Source organism: Cyprinodon tularosa, unplaced genomic scaffold (assembly GCF_016077235.1).
Source record: "Cyprinodon tularosa strain WSP-4 unplaced genomic scaffold, ASM1607723v1 ctg363, whole genome shotgun sequence".
Taxonomy (NCBI): domain Eukaryota; kingdom Metazoa; phylum Chordata; class Actinopteri; order Cyprinodontiformes; family Cyprinodontidae; genus Cyprinodon; species Cyprinodon tularosa.
Genome location: NW_024039078.1, coordinates 1606133 through 1625000, shown reverse-complemented (window position 1 = coordinate 1625000; position 18868 = coordinate 1606133).

Below are 18868 nucleotides of genomic sequence, written 5' to 3'. Positions count from 1 at the left end.
AAGCCAAAGGGTATTCCTGACATTGATTTCCTCATTTACAAGACAGAAGAATCCAATTGCCTTCTCCAGTAGATCTGGTTGCCAATCAAAAAAACTTAAAACCAATCTACTGGACTTTGTTTCCAAATTCGAAGACATTTCGTTTCCCATCCAGGAAGCTTTTACAATTCAGGATGTCATGAATAGCATACACTCACCGGCCACTTTATTAGGTACCCCATGCTAGTAACGGTTGGACCCCCTTTTACCTTCAGAAGTGCCTCAATTCTTTGTGGCATAGATTCAACAAGGTGCTGGAAGCATTCCTCAGGGAGTTTGGTCCACATTGACATGATGGCATCACACAGTTGCCTCAGATTCGTTGGCTGCACATACATGATGCGAATCTCCTGTTCCACCACATCCCAAAGATGCTCTATTGGATTGAGATCTGGTGACTGTGGAGGCCATTTGAGTACAGTGAACTCATTGTCATGTTCAAGAAACCAGTCTGAGATGATTCACGCTTTATGACATGGCGCATTATCCTGCTGAAAGTAGCCATTAAAAGTTGGGTACATTGTGGTCATAAAGGGATGGACATGGTCAGCAACAATACTCAGGTAGGCTGTGGCGTTGCAACGATGCTCAATTGGTACCAAGGGGCCCAAAGAGTGCCAAGAAAATATCCCCCACACCATGACACCACCACCACCAGCCTGAACCGTTGATACAAGGCAGGATGGATCCATGCTTTCATGTTGTAGACGCCAAATTCTGACCCTACCATCCGAATGTCGCAGCAGAAATCGAGACTCATCAGACCAGGCAACGTTTTTCCAATCTTCTATTGTCCAATTTGGATGAGCTTGTTCAAATTGTAGCCTCAGTTTCCTGTTCTTAGCTGAAAGGAGTGGCACCTAGTGTGGTCTTCTGCTGCTGTAGCCCATCTGCCTCAAAGTTTGAAGTACTGTGCGTTCAGAGATGCTCTTCTGCCCACCTTGGTTGTAACGGGTGGTTATTTGAGTCACTGTTGCCCTTCTATCAGCTCGAACCAGTCTGGCCATTTTCCTCTGACCTCTGGCATCAACAAGGCATTTCCGCCCACAGAACTGCCGCTCACTGGATGTTTTTTCTTTTTCGGACCATTCTCTGTAAACCCTAGAGATGGTTGTGCGTGAAAATTCCAGTAGATCAGCAATTTCTGAAATACTCAGACCAGCCCTTCTGGCACCAACAATCAAGCCACGTTCAAAGTCACTCAAATCACCTTCCTTGCCCATAGTGATGCTCGGTTTGAACTGCAGGAGATTCTCTTGACCATGTCTACATGCCTAAAGTTGCCGCCATGTGATTTGCTGCTTAGAAATTAAGTGTTAACGAGCAGTTGGACAGGTGTACCTAATAAAGTGGCCGGTGAGTGTAGAGTCTAAGGCTGTATATAATAGCCCAAAAAGCCCTTGTTTTGTTTTAGAAAACATGGAAACTGAATCAGACAAACCTGTCCACCCCTTGGAAAAGGGGTCATTTTGCTTCTTTTGTTAACCTGCAAAGGCCCATACATGTCTATGTCTCTGAAAGGGGGAGGGGGTCATTAAAGGGAATTGTTGGCCTGGCTCAATATGCAAGGTGTTTTTGCCATGTGGTAGTTTCACATGTCTCTGAAAGGGGTGTCATTAAAGAATTGTGATTCTGCATGAAGAGGTAAGCTCTTTTTGCCATATGTGTGAGTTGCACATGGATGAAGCCACAGCCTTCAGGCCAAATAGTTCAAAAGTATTCCTTCAAACAAGCCATGAACAATGACTGACGTGATTTGAACACGCAGCCTTCTGATCTGGAGTCAGACACGCTACCATTGCGCCACAGAGTGTTGCGAAAGGAGGTCCTCATATCACAACAACATATTTCGCAGACAAAAGATATGACACCCTAGATGACAAGACAAAATAATTAAATTGCCTTCTCCAGTAGATCTGGTTGCCAATCAAAAAACAATCTACTGGACTTTGTTTCCAAGTTTGAAGACATGGGAACAGGGGTCAGATGCTCTACCATAGGAGATCAGGGGCTTAGCCCTCAGGGTGAAGATGAGAGTGTAGACTTTCTGGTTAATCCCGTTCTAATGTAATATATGACAGATTACTGGATTAAGGAAATTTCTAGTATACTACATGCCATCACACATAACATTTCCCCCTCCATAACATGGGAACAAATTTATTTACCTGCCTCCCACTGTTAGGTTTATTCTTTTATACATCATGTGCATTGTTATTTTGTTAGTCAGATTAGACAGAGTAGAAGGCCTTCCTTCACATTGTGGATGTCACGGTGTGTACGGAGGTCATCTAATCGGGACAGCCTTTGTGTCTTTAAGAATACATAGGATATGGGCACATCTTGGAGCCGGTCTGATAGGAGAGCTACTGTATCTGTATACCTGAAGCATAGAAGCAAGCTGCATGGAGTTCAAGACATGGATGGCGTGTCAGTTTCTGATACAGACAGCTAAGCATCCACAAGATGCAACACAGACTCAGAAGGTATAAGAAGCAGGAGATGACGTTGTTCGGGGCTCAAACTTTGCCGGACGCTCGCGGACGTGATTTTTGAGACCACAGCTGTGCAAGCTCTAAGAATTTTTCTCTGTCCTGTAACGACCTGATCTGGAATAAACTCTGTTACTTTTTTTACTCCTGTTTAATAGTCCTTTTTATATGGTTTTACCCAGTTTGATCATTATTTGCCAGAGATATGATGGAGGAACCATATATTTTAGCTGCCTGAAATAATACATTTCCCCTCCATAACATGGGAAGTAATTAATTTACCGGCAAGTCTTTAACTGTGTTTATTCCTCTCTTCATCAACAACAATTTCTGTGAATTGGGGACATTTGATCATTATTTGCCAAGGTTATGAGAGGGAAATCAAATATTTTAGCCATCTGATATAATCTGTTGCCCTATAACGTGAAAAATAAACAAATCATGTGCATTTTGAAACATTTGTTATTTTATATTTTTAAAACCAAAAATAGTTAAAAGAAATCTGACAGTTGGTTTGATTATCTTTATGAAATGTACTTTCAATTCTCAATTCAAAATGTCTGGAGTAGCATTGCTCCTAGCCTGACGTAGTCCGACTCAATTCTAGGCAGAATATGAGTCTGATACTGCTCCATAGAGCTGTGATTATGGGGCGTGTTTCGAACGAACCAGGAAAAAAAATGCCTCTGCACTCAATTGGATAGACCTACAACCAATAAGAGCAAATGAGTGCGTGACGTATGTTAAGCGAGGCATAGTTGTTGTCCACAAAAATCAAAGCGTGCAGTTGCACGCCTATAATAAGAAGATGAGACTTGATCGCGTTTCTCTGTTCCTCTTTTAAAATTAATTTGCTGTCGATATCTTCTAGAACAGACCTAATAGCAGAATCTACTCACCTAAACTCTCCAGCGGCAGCCATTATTGTTGTCACCCAAGCGCGCATTGGTCACGTGGTTGATTACGTTACTGTTTGTCATCTGTCCATCATCGTATAAAGCCCGCCCTGACAATTTGATTGGATCGCCTGACAGTGGGCGATAATACTCGCGCTACTATGGAGCAGAGCCAGACCGAACTTCCCTGACCTCAAACTTTGTGGGCGGGACTAAGTTCGGAATGGCACCCAGGCTACATTGCTCCAGACTTTTGGTTTGAACTTTTTTTTAGAATATTTGTAAATTATTGGATAAACATTTAAATAGAAAATACATTTCATAAAGATGATCAAAGTGGGAAACGTATTGTGGAAAAAAAATTATGATTCCCCTCTCATAACTCTGGCAAATAATGATCAAATGTCACCATATCAACAGGGTTTGTTGATGAAGCGAGGAATAAACACAGTTAAAGACTTGCAGGTGAATGAATTTCTTCCCATGTTAAGGAGGGGGAACGGATTATTTCAGGAAGCTGAAATATCCATTCTCCTTTCTCCTCCTCCCATATTTTTGTAAAATAAAGAGGAACTGTTTCCAAATTCTCAAAAATTGTTATGTGTGATAGCATGTCGTATACTAGAAATGTCCTTAATCCAGTAATCATTAGAACGCGATTTAGCAGGAAGTCTACTCTCTCATCTTTTCAGGAAGTCTTAATCTGTGAGTCCTGCTATCAGCCGGTTTCCATCCTCTTATATCACCACTAAAAAATTATAAATACACACTATGTGCTGGAAAACCGTGTTTGATGACTGACTTTTATTTCTGTCAGGCTTAAGAGACAGAAGCTGGAGAAAGACTGATTATCTTGGCATTAAAAAAACAAAACAAAACAGCTTAAAAAGGACCTCGTTTATTTTTTTATTTATTGTACAATTTTGTAAACAACAGCTGCTGATTAAACTGGATGTTACAACATTGACATCATTATAGGAGTTGTTTTTAGCGAGAAATTGATCAGAAGTGCAGTGAAAATGGTCACATCCGCCATGTCCGCCTCTCTGGCTTCAATGCATGCTCCCAGCACCAGGGGAACAGAATTTCATAAAACATCGGGACAAAGTACGTCTGGAAGTCAGTCAGAACTTTACATACCCTGTGACGTCAGTTTGTTTAGCAACAGCTATGCTCTATTTGAAATCCTGCGCTGCGCCCTTAGAAGGCCAGATTCAAAGAACGATTACGTCATAAAGCGGCGCCGAGGTCTGGTCGGATTCCAAGACTCCTCGTTATGCGTCCTACCTTAAAATGCGTCCTTCTTTTTCCCTGATTTGAAGGACGGGTCCGATGTATCCTTGCCATCCTTGGATGTGCCTGGATTCATTGCGAATCGAACCAAGCCCTATAAAGATGCCCTACGCTCGGAGGAAAAACAAAAAATGGAGACGAATTGTGGCGAAAGTTGTAAGTATACCTTGACATCATACAAGTATTTAAAGCAAATATTGTGAATATTTTCGTCTTAAATTACTGAACCTTTTTTTTTAATGAAATGATAATTGAGTCACCTATGTCACAATTAATGTTTAGTTCATTGAATAATTAATTTGCCTTGTACAAATGTGTTTGGTTGACAATCAAGCATAATTTCGAATATCTGTGTAGTGTGGCACACCTACGGAATTATGTTTAATAAATAATTAAATTTCTCATTCCGTGCTCTAAAGAAGTACCCTAGAAGTTTTGATATTCTGTAATCCTAACTCTTTTGTTTCATGTTGGAACAGCTTCTTCAACGCAAGTTGATAAATATGCGCTGAAATGTATATTCAAATACTCAAATAGTATATTCAAATAGTACCCACAAAACACCAGTGTCAACATCTACATTGAAGAGGCGGCTGCGGGATTCTGGGCTTCAGGGCAGAGTGGCAAAGAAAAAGCCATATCTGAGACTGGCCAATAAAAGAAAAAGATTAAGATGGGCAAAAGAACACAGACATTTGACAGAGAAAGACTGGAAAAAAGTGTTGTGAACGGATGAATCCAAGTTTGAGGTGTTTGGATCACAGAGAAGAACGTTTGTGAGACACAGAACAAATGAAAAGATGCTGGAATAATGCCTGAAACCATCTGTTAAGCATGGTGGAGGTAATGTGATAGTCTGGGGTTGCTTTGGTGCTGGTAAGGTGGGAGATCTGTACAGGGTAAAAGGGATTCTGAATAAGGAAGGCTATCACTCCATTTTGCAACGCCATGCCATACCCAGTGGATAGCGCTTGATTGGAGCCAATTTCATCCTACAACAGGACAATGACCCTAAACACACCTTCAAATTGTGCAAGAACTATTTAGAGCAGAAGCAGGCAGCTGGTGATCGGTAATGGAGTGGCCAGCACAGTCACCACATCTGAACCCCATTGAGCTGTTGTGGGAGCAGCTTGACCGTATGGTACGCAAGAAGTGCCCGTCCAACCAATCCAACTTGTGAGAGCTGCTTCTGGAAGCGTTGGGTGCAATATCTCCAGATTACCTCAACAAATTAACAGCTAGAATGCCAAAGGTCTGCAATGCTGTAATTGCTACAAATGGACGAAAGCAAAGTTTGATAAAAAAAAAAATCATATTTCAAATACAAATGATTATTTCTAATCTTGTCAATGTATTGACTCTATTTTCTATTCATTTCACAACGTATGGTGGTGAATAAGTGACTTTTCAGGAAAACACAAAATTGTTTGGGCGACCCCAAACTTTTGAACTGTAGTGTATATATAGATATAGAGAAGAAGATATTTTTTACTTTCAAGCTTTTTAGATTCAGTTTATGAACTCTGTCTTTTTTTTTTTTTTTGAGCGGCCTTCTGACAGGGGTTGAAGGGGAAAGAACCCTCTAAGACAGGGGTCTTCAACATTTTCCAGGCTAAGGAACCCCAAAGTGATGGTGAGATGGAACGGGGACTCCCTTATTATTTATATTGTATGAAATTGTATAATATCATGTCATAATTGGTTTTAGTGATCTGACCCACATGCAAAGAACCACTCAGAGACCAAGGGTAAAAGTTTAACAGGTTTATTGAATGTAGAAAAACACTGAAGAAGAAGTTGGAACTCAGCGGACTGGTGAACCGGAACGTCTGAAGGGGAGTTCACAGTGATCAGTTCAGGGACTGTAGGAAAAATGACTGAGACTTGAATATGCTGGAGAGAAACTCACGTTTGGGCGGGCTCTTTTTTAATCCTTGACTCCAGTTTGTGGGGGTTTAATACAGAGAAGAGGGAACTCGTTGGAGAGCGGACAGGCAGACAAACGTTGGAGTGGACTGTCACTTGGATTTCCAGATGAGAACTTGAATGGATCATGTGGAGATTTTCCCCTGCTCAGTGTGAACTCAGTAAATCCTTCCAGGGGGAGAAGGTCCAGGCTATCCAGTTACACAGGAAGGCTTCCTGCCGAAGAGCAAAGACAAACACAAGATCAGACTCAGCGAAACAAAGCTAAGGTTTAGACTCAGCTAAACTCAGCTTTGCTAAAGTACCCAAAACTGGCAAACACTCATCGAGGTAGTGACAGCCCACTGCTCAAGTACTCTTCCGGTAATGTCCCAACAAGCCACAGGTGTGCAGGGAGGCCCAACGAGGACCGGGCACCCCTGGTGGTGGAAAGAGGAAAACACAAAAAACAACCCACACAAACTGGATTCCTAACATATCAAACTGGTCCTATAGTCACTCCATTACAGATGGAGTAATATAATGAAAGTAATTTCCCCCTGGGATTATTAAAGTATTTCTGATTCTGATTCCTGGTTGATGGGACAGGTGTTGTGAATGAAATGGTGTCCAGCTTAAAAGAGCTCCTGTGTGTCGCTGAATGTGTGCATTGATGACTGGAAGACATCTTCTGCCTCCATTTATCTGTTTACTACAGTGGGTTGAATTCATTTTATTGTGTGTTTAAAAACATTTCAATTAGTGGGAAAAATTGCAGGGGGGAATATAAAAAAAAAGAAGCTTAATCAACCAAAACATTTGCAACCCCCATGCAGGGCCTCCGTGAACCCTCTAGGGGTTGCAGACCCCGTGATGAAGACAAACTGTTAAACATGAGCTCTGAGCCAGTTTTCATGACTAAATTGATGAATAAGAGAACACCCAGTAAGTCACAATAGAAGCTGAGCCAATAGCAATGTCTAAGAGAGAAATAGGACTAACGACTGAAAAACAGGGCCCAGCTCTATCATCTATAATTTAAGGTGTTGATGGCAGCAACACTACTGATATTTCTTTCCAGGATAGAGTCACAGCCAAACAGGAACAGACCAGATGAAGCTACTATGAGAAAAAGCAGAGAGAGCAGAATGTTAGAGATTGAACTAACATTCTACAGAGTGGGAGAATAGAGAAAGAATGAAACACTTACTTAGACTTACAGATTTTATTTGTCATTTTGTACACACAAGTGTATCTAAAAAGAAATTTTGTTTAAAACAACTCTAGACAATTTGATTTTTTTGAAGTGAAGCTTTGAAAACAGTAATAAATACATAGTAATATAAATAATAATATAAATAAAACAACCCATTTAACATAACATTCAGCAATCTAATGGCAGTGGGGAAGAAATTGTTCTGGAATCTGCTGGACCTGCATCAGATGCTTCGAAGTCTCTTCCCAGAGAGTAACAGGGAGAACAGTCCATGGTGGGGGTGTGAGGGGTCATTGATGATGTTACGGGCTTGGGACATGACTGGGATGAAACGTCTTTAATAGAGGGAAGAGGAGCCCCGATTATCTTCTCTGCTGTTCTCACCACTCTCCTCACTTTCGTCCAGTCTGAGGCGCTGAAGCCTCCACACCACACAGTGAGACAGCTGGTCAGAACGCTCTCTATGGTGCTTCTGTAGAAGGTGGTGAGGATGGGTGGGGGCAGGTGGGCTCTCCTCATCCTCTGCAAGAAGAACATGTGCTTCTGTGCCCTTTTGACCAGTGAGGTGTTGTTTACATTCCAGGTGAGCGTGTCGGTGATGTGGACCCCCAGGAATTTGGTGTTGTTGACCACCTCTACAGCTGAACTGTTGATGAGAAGTGGAGCGTGGTTAGGACGGTTCTTCCTGAAGTCCAAGATGATCTCCTTCGTCTTCTCCATGTTCAGGACCAGGCAGTTATCTTTGCATCAGTCCACCAGCTGCTCCACCTCCTTTCTGTAGTCCTGGTCGTTGATGAGGCCCACCACCGCGTTGTGTTGTCTGCAAACTTCACCATGTGATTTTTGGTGAACCTGGGGACACAGTCATGTGTCATCAGGGTGAACAGCAGGGGGCTTAGGACGCAGCCCTGAGGGTGGCCTGTGCTTAGACTAATGACATCAGAGGTGTTCTGTCCAACCCGGACTGACTGAGGTCTGTTGGTGAGAAAGTCTAGCAGCCAATTGCGGAGGGGTGTATTGAATCCCAGCTGTTTCAGTTTGCCCATCAGATGTTGTGGGGGGATGGTGTTGAAAGCTGAACTGAATTCCAGGAACAGCATCCGCACGTGGGTGTCCTTCACCTCCAGGTGTGCTAGGCTCAGGTGGAGAGCAGGAGGGGGCGGGTGTGTGTGTTGTAGTCTGTGATCATTCAAATGCCTTTTCACATCCTCCTGGTGTTGCTGTCATTGTGGAAAAGATCCTGGATTTTCTGGCTGTGGTTCTGTCTCGCTGATCTGAATGATGAAAAGGGGTCCCTATGTTCTCCAGCAGTCTAAGCCTATAGCAGATAGCTCAGAATAACAGGAATTGGCTGGTTCAGAGGTCCAGGAGTCCAAAGACAGTTCAGGCAAACGTTCAGACAGCAAAAGGCAGACTCAGTGGTTGAGAGGCAGAAGAGGTCAGGATCAGGAAATCAGAAACACTAAGAACATTCTCACCACAGGCTAGAGAGAACTAGGATAATGTGGCCCTGATAACTGGTTGCAAGATCCTTATATAGAGGCAGGAGCAGGTGGATCAGATGAGGAGGGATTAGAAACTGGGCAGAGTTATACAGATGAATGGAATGAGTAATTAAGCCAGCCCTAAGTGCCAAGATCATGACAGTATGTACAGGTGCTGGTCATAAAATTAGAATATCATGAAAAAGTAGATTGATTTCAGTAATTCCATTTAAAAAGTGAAACTTGTATATTATATTCATACATTACATACAAACTCATATATTTCAGATGTTTATTTTGTTAAATTTTGATGATTACAAATGACAACAAATGAAAATCTCAAATTCATCATATCAGAAAATTAGAATATTACTGAAGACCAATAAAAACAAAGGATTTATAGAAATGTTGGCCAACTGAAAAGTATGAACATGAAAAGTATGAGCATGTACAGCACTCAGTATTTAGTTGGGCCTCCTTTGGCCTGTATTACTGCAGCAATGCGGCGTGGCATGGAGTCGATCAGTCTGTGGCACTGCTCAGGTGTTATGATAGCCCAGGTTGCTCTAATAGTGGCTTTTAGCTCTTCTGAATTGTTGGGTCTGGTGTATTGCATCTTCTTCTTCACAATACCCCATAGATTTTCTATGGGGTTAAGGTCAGGAGAGTTTGCTGGCCAATTAAGAACAGGGATACCATGGTCCTTCAACCAGGTACTGGTAGCTTTGGCACTGTGTGCAGGTGCCAAGTCCTGTTGGAAAATGAAATCTGCATCTCCAAAAAGTTGGTCAGCTGCAGGAAGCATGAAGTGCTCTAAAACTTCCTGGTATGTGGCTGCGTTGACCCTGGACCTCAGAAAACACAATGGACCAACACCAGCAGATGACATGGCACCCCAAACCATCACTGACTGTGGAAACTTTACACTGGACTTCAAGCAACGTGGATGAAGTGCCTCTCTTCTTTTCCTCCAGACTCTGGGACCTTGATTTCCAAAGGAAATGCAAAATTTACTTTCATCAGAGAACATGACTTTGGACCACTCACCAGCAGTCCAGTCCTGTTTCTCTTTAGCCCAGGCAAGACGCTTCTGACGCTGTCTGTGGTTCAAGAGTGGCTTGACACAAGGAATGCGACAGCAGAAACCCATGTCTTTCATACGTCTGTGTGTGGTGGTTCTTGAAGCACTCACTCCAGCTGCAGTCCACTCTTTGTGAATCTCCCCCACATTTTTGAATGGGTTTTGTTTCACAATCCTCTCCAGGGTGCGGTTATCTCTCTTGCTTGTACACTTTTTTCGACCACATCTTTTCCTTCCCTTCGCCTCTCTATTAATGTGCTTGGACACTGAGCTCTGTGAACAGCCAGCCTCTTTAGCGATGACCTTTTGTGTCTTGCCCTCCTTGTGCAAGGTGTCGATGGTCGTCTTTTGGACAACTGTCAAGTCAGCAGTCTTCCCCATGATTGTGTAGCCTATAGAACTAAACTGAAAGACCATTTAAAGGCTTTTGCAGGTGGTTTGAGTTAATTAGCTGATTAGAGTGTGGCACCAGGGGCCATCAATTTTGAACCTTTTCACAATATTCTAATTTTCTGATATGATGAATTTGAGATTTTCATTTGTTGTCATTTGTAATCATCAAAATTAAACAAAATAAACATCTGAAATATATGAGTTTGTATGTAATGTATGAATATAATATACAAGTTTCACTTTTTAAATGGAATTACTGAAATCAATCTACTTTTTCATGATATTCTAATTTTATGACCAGCACCTGTATATCAGGGCTCCATGTTAACTATCGCCCGATCTCCCGGGGCAAGTCGTTTTTTTTGTTTTTTTGTGAATTACAAAAAACATTTAAAAAACAAACATGTTTTATTGATATATATACAAAAATGAATATTAGGAACTATATTTATCAAACATTATATTGGGCAACTAAAAATTGTTTTTGGGCAAATGAAATGTGAAAGTCACTTGCCCAAAGGGCAAGTGGTGAAAATCCTTAAGGTCAACCCCTGCATATATTTACTACATGTCCATGAGATACTCACTTTTTTGTTGGGGTTGGTGTTTTGTGTTTTTCCTTCTTTTCTTTACCATATTTAAATAACTTTTTTCCATTTTAGAAATTGGAAAGCATGGATCAGCGGTGAATTTTCCCAGAAGTGACCGACACACTAACATCCAGGAGGTCAAAAGATAACGTAACCCAGAACCACTCGAGCTTTGTGTGCCTCTTTGCCTCAGTTTAGGTTGGACCTGAGAATAAGGCAGTTGAAAAAATGGCATCCATGGGAAGGTTTCAAGGCCAAATCTCTGGCTGATCATTAAAGCAGTGAAATTACAATAATCATCATTAAATAAACCCCAAAAAATATAATTTACACACAGTGGTGGAATGAAGGCCTAGGCCTCAGCAGAAGGCTGCAACGGCCTGGTTCTGCTGGAGGTTTCTTCCTCTCCACTGTCACTGCATGCATGCTCAATGTGAGGGATTGCTGAAGAGTCAACGACATTATGCAGCAAAAACAACCATTTCAGCTGCATCCAGGAGGAGCATGTCCTGCAAAGTCAATGGGTGCAATCAGCTGGTTTTCCTGATAGTTTTAACCAGTCTGTCTGTACTGTCTCTGTAAATTACCTTAAGATGACCGGTGTTGAGAATCTGCGCTACATGATTTAACTGAACTAAATCAAACCTTTGCTGGATGATGTCAAAAGAGAGTGAAAATAAAGCAAATCTACTTTTAACAGCCCTGACCTTCCACCGTTTTGGTGGTGAGTTCCCCTTTGGGCTGTGTCACCAGTGCTCAGCCCTCATAGGCTCTCTGTCCCTCCTGGAGAGGCACCCCTCCCCCCTTTCTCTTGGTCTGTATGAATGATGACCTTCTCTAGCATCGGACGGGAAGGAGAAGAGAAGCCATCCTCACTCTGCCGGGCCCCCATTAGTCAACCAGACATCCAGATGTCAATATACTGTCACTGCCTCCCACTTTGCATTACTCTGACTCAGGAAGGCCTCAGCAGTGTAGCATGACTGGCAAACTCACCCAAATATTGATTGTCCTGGAAATAAAATCTCTCCTGGCATGTTAAAGCTATTTATGACTCCAAACTCATTTTTATGTCTTTAACTTTTCAGCAGTCTAAACTGAACCCCAGCATGCTGTGCACACATGGTTCTGGTGAAATGAATCCTTGTTTTTATCTCCACAAAAATGAATTTTACAAAGTAATCACACACAGAAATATTCTTAACTTCAAGCTTTTCACATTTTGCAATTTTAGAAATGAAATAATCAATAATAATGTGATTTAAAAAAGAGGAAATTTCCTGAAACAAGGATCCAATCACAGGCAGTTTACTTTCTATGTTTGGTTTCACCCTCAAAGATGAGTGCACAGAAAGAGGTCCATGTTCGAGTAGCAAAGGATCTACAGGAGCATAAAAAGCAAGAGAAGAAGCATGAAGTCAAGATTGCGAACCTGCATGAATAAAATGAAAAGTTCAAATGCTTGTGTTATAAATAAAACTGCTCATATCAGTATTCATTAACCTAGTGCACTTTTGTGTGAAGTCTGACTTCATATTTGAGCTCACCCGGCCCCCTACCTCTGGGACGAGGCCATCCATGCCTTTAAAGGAAAAGTCCGGGCAGGAAGGAATAACCAATGAATCATGATCTAGTCCTAAACTAACATGTTTGCGGTGATTTAATGGATTTAGTTGGATCAGGGACAGATAGACACTAGGCAGATCTTGAGCAGCTGCCCTTTTCACGCTGAACCAAAACAGTGCTCAAATGATGCTTCCTGTCTTAAAAAAAAACAGTGTAGCTTTAGTGTGTCGCCCATTCTGGATATAAAAATGTTTACCCAAACAGCTAACTGTTATGTATTTTCAGACAAAATTGGACCAGCTTCACAGCCAAACGTGGTTCCATAGAACCAAAGATTTCATCCACAGGCGCCAGCATGTTTCTGAGTGTTTGTGACGGTTTATCAGGGAGAACAAACCCTTCCTGGGTCAGAGACTCCAGCAGTTTGTCCTCAACCTCGTAACAAGCTTCTCAATTATTGCAGCCAGAGTTATGAATCCATAATGAGGCTAATGAACACATGGCTCACGTACGCTAATCAGTTTCTAGAACTAGCCTGCCGCTGGAGGGGACTGACAGGAAATCACAGCATAATGGATGATGCTGGTGGCTGACTAACCACAGCGTGGTGTCCCTCAGATCTCCTGTTTTAATATCTCTTTGAGTGTAAGTTCATATGGACTGTACTCATGTGAAACATATTACATATTTATCCATCTATTCCATTTTCTGTCACACTTCTCCCAAGTGGGTCACGAGGGGTGGTGGTGCCTATCTCCAGCTGTCTAGAGCGAGAGGCGGGGGCCACCCTGGACAGGTCGACAGTCCATTGCAGGGAAACTCAGAGACAAACAGGACAAACAACCATTCAATTACACACACTCACACCTAAGGAGAATTTAGAGAAGCCAATTAACCTAACAGTCATGGTTTGGGAGTGTGGGAGGAAGCTGGAGTACCTGGAGAGAACCCACATATGCTCAGGGAGAACATGCAAACTCCATCCAGAAAGATCCCGGATTGATCAAAGTTTTCTATCTAAGAAAAAAGAAAATAGAAGTCAGAGAAACAGGATCACACTGAAAAACAGGCTGATCTCCAACATCTATAAACAAAGGTGTTGATGGCAGCAGACCAGATTTGTTAAAAAAAAAAAAATCATAATAGAAAAAAACATCAAGCATCCAAACAGTATTTAAGTATGACTTTACTGTGGATCAATTTGGTAAAAATGATAAATAAAAACCAAATAACTGGTTAACATTTCAGATTTCGTGTCTACTTTTAAGTGTTTATTTCATTTTTTGAATTTCAATAATGTTTACTCAAAGGACATGTAAGATGTTTACATAAAAACATACAATCTTATAAGAGCTCATAATAAAACACACAAATACTTTGGCTTATTGACAAATGTAAAAAAGGTTTTACACAGAGCACAATCTAATGATATTCACATGGAAAAATGTTAATATGGTCTCACATGTGAGAAATATGTGATCAGAAGTTGAATGGAGCATGGAATACATTAATGTGACCCTTATTATGGGAATCACATGGGAAATTCTTTTTTTGTAATGGAACGAAAAAGAGACCCAGTCTATAAGAGAAAAATATTTAAGAAATAAAAAACAAAACAATATTAGGTATTTATATTCACAAATTGTTCACATGTACAGGCAAAAGCATCAGCGCCTCCATATTTTAGATGTTAATCTGAGCGAGCTGATCCAGGAACAGAACTACGCTCCTAGGAAGTATGAATTTATTTATTTATTTTTTACTTATTTATGATAAACCATTTACATATTTATAATACTCTGCAGTACAGGTGCAATGACCCAAGTCAACTACTGTGTAGTCTTCCCTTAGCTCTCTACTGTGCAGATATTTTATATCTAAGGGAAACATATACCAGGACATTACAATTTTTTCCTTTTATTCTTTTTCGTTACTATATAAACTCTTTTTATATTGTCTTTTGTATTTGTATCTTTAATGGCATCTTGCTTTAACTCTTTGTACTCTATATAAAGGAGTAATCCCAAGGATAAATTAAATTGAGTCTAAGTCTATGAATGAATGTCTCATTATTGGTATTGCCCTACTTTTTTCTCTCTGAACATTATATATCATAGTATAACTATAGGTTCCTTAGAGAAGGGCTTGACCTGAAACTAACTGCACCTTCTCACCACTGGGTGGCAGTGTTGCTTTAAACAAAGTGGCTTTACAGCAGTAATTCTCCTCCAGAGAATAAACCTCAGACTGTGATAACATATCCACATACATGAGACCAACTGGGTTCATTTCAGTAGCTACTGTGAGTGTGATTATGAATATATTTAGATGTATTCAGCCTGAGATGGTGACCTCTGCTCATGGTGGACCACAATCAGGATCTCCTCTTTTTTTTAAAAGAAAATCACAGTTTCTTTGCATCCATCCCTTTTCTTCTCTGCTCCTCTGCAGCTCAGTCACACTGCTTTCCCTTCACTGCTTCCCAAGTTCAAGCCGCAAAGTTTTTGGATCAATTTTTTGATCATTCAATACAACATCTCTGCCACGCCCAATTAAGCTGGTGCACACTCATACAAACACACAGTGTTGTTGACTTGTGCCGTCTATCTCCTTATTTTACCTCTGGGATGCGGCTGACAAATGACAGTGCTGCTCATCTGCCAACCCGCCGTCTCCTGCTCTGCAGGGTGTGTGTGCATGTGCTCGTTGCTGGAGGAGAAAAGAAATCGTTGAGGGACATGGGGAAACGGGGGTAGTGGGGTAAGATTCCTGCTCTCTGACTGGCTGAAGGGAACATCCTGCAGAGTTATGGATTTCTCACTGAAAAGATAGTTTGCTTCGACCATGTTGCCCAGCAGACTATGAAAAACAGGTTATGTTCTTTGTTTGAGAGCAAACCTAATATATTTGCTGAAATGACTTGCCTGTTTATTGGTTTCTCCCTTTGGGGTGGGGAGAGAAACGGAAAGGTTACACCTGCAAGGTGCTAGCATGACCTTAAAGCTTATGAACATATCAAAAGGGTTGCCAGTTCTAACTCTTCTCACACTTTCCTCTCTTTCTCACTCTACTAACTCTCACTTGACGTAAGAATAGTGACCATGGGTAATTTTTACCACAACATAGCCCTGTGGTCTGGTATAAAGGCATAAACTCACCTGCTAGCTTGGTTATCAGATAATTCATTCTGGACGTATCCCAAACTTAAAGCCTGGTTTGGTGTAGGAGGCTTCCAGCCGTACATGTTTGAGCCCTTGCCTCGCAACGCTGCCAGTTCTGTTAGCTCTACGCCTGCTGAAGACACAGACGTCCATCCCGTGAACACTGGGACGGAACTCAATGGGAAAGGAAATGATTCTTATTTTAACCGTTGCGACATATGAATCAAGATGCTATGACCGAAAGAATTTGATTGACAGATGACCGTTGATATATCGGCCCATCCATCCATTTTCAGGCACGCTTAATTCCAAGTGGGGTCGTGAGGGGTGCTGTCTATGGGTGAGAGGCGGGGTTCACCCTGGACAGGTTGCCAGTGCCGTTGATATATGATTGTCCAAATTTAGGTGTAGAAGCTGACGTATAACTAACTGGTCTGCATAAGATAACGAAGAAATTCCCACAGATTTCATGACAGGATTTTTTTTTGGGACAATATCATCTGATAAAGAGTACATTTATATACATTTTTAAGCCAGAATGATTTGAAATTTAAATATGACTTCCCTAAGATTTTAAGCCTAATTTATGTGTGACCCCAGGAAGTGGGGCAAGTTTGTGCAACAACGGAGGGACATGAGGGTGAAAAAGAGCGGGGATCCAGGTGGAAAAAGGGTCCCAGCTTTCTCACGCACCTCGCTCTTCTAGCTGGTCCAACTTCACGAGTCATTTTTCCACAATGGTGGTAAGGAACCAAACAGGAAATACGCATAGAGTTGAGCGTATGTAGAGTAGACCAATCAGAGGCCTCCTGTTGCCTAATTTTAGGTGACCACTGTCTGCGGTCACCTACAATTTCGGAAAGGTCCAGCAGAGTGTCTGAGGAAGGGGAAGGGACATAACTGTATTAACTGAAACACAGACACAGACTAAATCGGCAGCCTAATCAGCAGCCTAAAAGGTGAAAATTCAGTATTCTGTTTGTCAAGCATGATTCCAACGCTAACCTAACAGAGAGATGTAATTTTTATCTTCTTATCTGAGACTGTGTCTCAGCAGAGTCTCCCAGGCTTATTTCTCTAACTCCAGCCCTGCCGGAGGAAGCCTGAGGCGTTCCAAGGCCAGCCAAGAGACTTTAGCCCCATTTACCCTACCCTCTGGAAACCGCTCCGTGCCAAGCTTGGTTCAGTTAACCGTACCGAGCTCGGTTCCTTATGACCATTTACACACCACGCTAGCAGGGTTCCTTGCCTCATAGTGACGATCTACGGCACGACTGCTCTCTAGAGGCTGTGGAGTTAGGAAGCTGAGAGAGAGGTATTTCATGCAAGAAAAAAGTTCAAAGGTATTTAACATCCTCAGATGGAGAGAAAAGCTCTGACTGGGCAAAGATCAGTACATACATTTATACCTTAAAAAATACCAACACAGACACACTCTCCCTTGAAACTATCCCACCCCTACACAGAGAACTTTCTCACACATGAACATTTGGAGGAAAAACAACTTGAGTTCATCAAGCCCATTCTCTGTTAGGTTAATATATCTTTCACTGGCCAGATGGATCTCCTCAAAACAGCAGTCCTCCCCTTCATGCCATGAAGGAGGCTGTGTAACTTATCTCTCATGACCTTCGTTTGGTAGCCTGGGTGCCATTCCGAACTTAGTCCCGCCCACAACGTTTGAGGTCGGGAAGTTCGGTCTGGCATTGCTCAATAGTAGCGCAAGTATGCTCGCACAATATCTGGCGGGCCAATCAAATTGTCAGGGCGGGCTTTATACGATGATGGACAGATGATCAACAGTAACGTGATCAACCACGTCACCAATGCGAGCTTGGGTGACAACAACAATGGCTCCCACTGGAGAGTTGAGGTGAGTAGATTCTGCTATTAGGTCTGTTCTAGAAGATATCGACAGCAAATTAATTTTAAAAGAGGAACAGAGAAACGCGATCAAGTCTCATCTTCTTATTCTAGGCGTGAAACTGCACGCTTTGATTTTTCAACAACTATGCGTGGCTTAACATACGTCACGCACTCCGTTGCTCTTATTGGTTGTAGGTCTATCCAATTGAGTGCAGAGGCATTTTTTTCCCTGGTTCGTTCGAAACACGCCCCATAATCACAGCTCTATGGAGCAGTATCAGACCAATATTCTGACTAGAATTGAGTAGGACTACGTCAGGCTATTCATTTGGAACCTGTGAGGCTAAAAACAGACATATCTCAACATTTTTTTCTCCACAAGGTAAACAAGCAAACCAACATGGCGGCGCACATAAGTTCAGGAAGTTTGCAGCGAGTCAGGTGAAGCAGGCAGGCAGCCTTTGGTGGTTTTACTTGACAGAGTCGTTTTTTGTGAATTTGATATGACACACGACAGTCTAATCAGGGCTTACAGATGCAGGAAAGGACAGCAGATGAGGTTCATCACACTTCTAAGCAGAATCATCACTAGAGACCGTGTGGCACGGTAGGGAAGCTAGGAATTTATAAATGTCTGAAATTTAATGATTATGGAGGCTGACAGTAAGGACATAAGACGGTTGCTCATGGGTTCTTTCTTATCTGAGAACCGAGCCAGAACTAAACCGCCAAGCCCTACTAATGAACTAGTACCAGTTTAACACAGTTTGGTTCTGTCTGGTACGGTCCGGTTCAGTTGTGCGTGCCATTTACACTCAACAGTGATCTCGGTTACCGTTTTCAGACCGATCTTGGCACGGTTTCAAAAGTGTAGTGTAAATGG